Consider the following 3,257-nt stretch of genomic DNA (forward strand, 5'->3'; position numbering starts at 1 on the left):
CAGTTAAAAGCAATTTAAACAGATTTGAAAAAAAACAACAAAAAAACAACAACAAAAAAAAAAAAAAACAACACATTTCACAAACGTTCTTTACGGTTTGGCATGAAAAAGTTGAAAATTTGGCAATTTTGTTGTTTGGTTTTGGTTTTTTGTTGAGGAATAAAAACACGCTACAATTAGTTTTTTTAGGCCCAAACTTTTTTTTAATCGGGCCCCAGTCCCGTTTTCGACCCAGTCTAGGTTTTGGCCGACCATTTTGGTCCACTTTTTTTAAATTGTAAAATTTAGTTTATTATAAACATTTATTTATTACATGTTATTTATTTATTTTATATTAGTTCTTATTTGGAAAGAAACGGACAAGACGACGAAGTGGGTACTTTTGGCAAATTGATTTTTAGTGATAAATGGTATAACCAGTTAGAAAAGGGAACAGAAAAGAACATTTCTTTTTATTTCATAGACACAGATTACAAAAAATTACATTTTTGGTAATAAACATGTAACAAATAAACAATTAGTTTACAACATAATATATATGTTACAGCACTTTTAACTATAACTATAATGGGATGGTGAGATATGGGATTGTGCATCAAATCTTTATTCTATCATATTAAAGAAATTTCAGAGCATTAGGAACAAAACATCAAATTTCATTAAGTATTTACAAATAATATGTCTAATCAAATGTTCAGTGATTCAGTATGCAATGTGTTTAATTCATGTATGAAGCGAGAGAAAAAGAAATTTACAGTTTCATCTTTGGTTTATATTATACTGTAAACATGCATAATCATGTGACATTATACTTGTTCCTTAACAAAAAAGTCCAAGTAACACACGAAAAAAAAATAGAATCCAAACTCATACATAATAATATTCAAATAACATAAATTACAAAGTACCATGTTTGCTACCCTATTTATTTGAAACATAGTTCGCCGTTTAGATTTGTTGGGAAGAATTGCATCTGGTACGATAAATATAAGTATTTAATGATGTGAAAATTACCATGTTCTAAATAGTCATCCATTTTAAACAAGGAAATGGCGTAATTAAAGATATGGGAGGTTACTATTATTATAATATGTAATGACTGTTTTTGATAAATAAATTTAATTAATCAATTTGCAAATGCCACTTTTATGCCTCCGAACGTTCTGATTTAACTTACCACTTTTCCATTTTCAGACACATTCAGCATTCTTCTTAAAGTCACACTTTATCCAAGCGTCGTAGCTACAGAATTCACCGCAACCAATGTGTCGATTTTGTCTGTGTCTTTTGTTACTTTCTGTAATTACCATTAATTACTGAAAAATGACGCGTTGTAAAACGCGCAAAAAACTGATTAGTAATTATATTTATTTGTCACCGTTTTTGTTGATATTTTATGGAAGTGAGATAAGTGTCTTGATCGGCTTCTCTTACATAATGTGACGTAAGTAAAAGCGCCAATGTGTGAATCTATTATTGAAATATCAGGAGTGGCGTAATTATTATGGAAACGGTCTGGTTTGAAATGGTTTTGTTTTCGGATACTCATAGGTCATGTTTTAATATTTCTTTATCTATTACATAGCACATAAAGGATTTGACACTTGGCCTGATAAATTTCGAAACAATAAGAAGGTATTGAACTGATAACAAGCATTTGCTACTTTGTTATGAATATAATATCACATGTGCATTACTATGTGCGCTTATATATGCATGTGGTTGCCATAATGTGTTTATTTGTTATAATTTTTGTTTCCTTGTTAAAAGGATATATTGAGCATTGCTACAGTGTCTGTTATATGAAATTTTAATAAGTATTATAGAATAAATAGCTTAGTTCCGGGTATTTCTGGATCATCCCTCTGTATATTCTGTTGTGTACACTTAAAGTATTGTTTTCTTCAGCAATATTAAACTGTATTTATAAACAATACTCCCTGCCAGGTTTTTAACAGCCAAGAAGAAACATTATACCGCTGTTCAATGCGCAAGGAAATCGTTTGTAATAAAAACCGGAATTAAAATGAAATACTAAAGATGTCATTTATTGTGACACTTTTTGACGTGTGATGTTCTTAATATTTTTGTCACAAAACTATCATCAAACTTGATTTGATAATTAAAGGCACATTATTCAGATATCCATATAGCTTTTTATTCTTTATCAAAAAATGGCAAGTTTGTTTCCAAAAATGTTTTAATAGAGGCTTTAGAACATGTAAGGTATTTTACAACTGAAGAAAGTAGTGCTGAGCGCGCAGTAATTTGTCTTAAAAGTAACAAAATATACACAAAATAGTATTTTAACTTCTATACAAACCACTAAGTCACTATATAGTTATGAGAAAGAAACTATAGGATAATTCATCTACTAGTATATTGCAAATTAATATTTCTTAGAAAATGTAACATAACATAACATATAGTTTATTAGCATAATATGTGTTTACATACATACATAGCCATTTACAATGCAAGAAGTACAGACATGAAATTTTTAACAGAAGAACATGATCAATTCAAAAAGGATAAGTATATTGATTACATGTACATTCAGTCAATTTTTAAAAAACAATACAAATTATCTGCAACTGTGACTAGATCAGTATATAAAAAGTTATCTATAAAAAATTGCGTTTCTTTGATCATTATATAGTATGATAGTATAAAATACTAAATAAATCGCCAGTGTATTTAAACATTGTTATTGGTATTTCGTAGTTGAAAGGAAGAATATATGAATTTAGCAACATTGGTAATACTTTTTGAGGATTCACATGATAGAAAGGTTATGAACTTTTGGATTGATGGCCATCTACAATAATATGGTTTAAAGTATTTGGTTCTTAGTTCACTATATTTCGAGCATACTAATAAAAAATGATACTCATTTTCAATCATGCGCATATTACATTCGAAGTTGTCGAGCGACATTTGTGTATCTTCCACTTTCGATAGCTAGTTGATTAGAAGACAATCTAAATTTAGATAATGCTATTTGATATTTTCTTTCATTTATACATTCTAGATATTTTTCAAAATTAAATATAACAATATAAAGTGAAAAAAAAAACATAAAAGGTTATGAGAAGTAAATTTAAAGTTATAGCAATTTGAGATGCAATGGGCCTTTAAGTGATGTAATTAATAAGAACAATTAGATTTAGTTAATCACGCTGTCTAAAGCAATAAGAATGGGCATTGTAGAAATAGTTCGGAAACTAGTCCTAGTTTGGCCTGGAAGAACTTCTCAT

This window comes from Ruditapes philippinarum, unplaced genomic scaffold (assembly GCF_026571515.1).
Source record: "Ruditapes philippinarum isolate M1 unplaced genomic scaffold, ASM2657151v2 ctg162_1_1_1_1, whole genome shotgun sequence".
NCBI classification, from domain to species: Eukaryota; Metazoa; Mollusca; class Bivalvia; order Venerida; family Veneridae; genus Ruditapes; species Ruditapes philippinarum.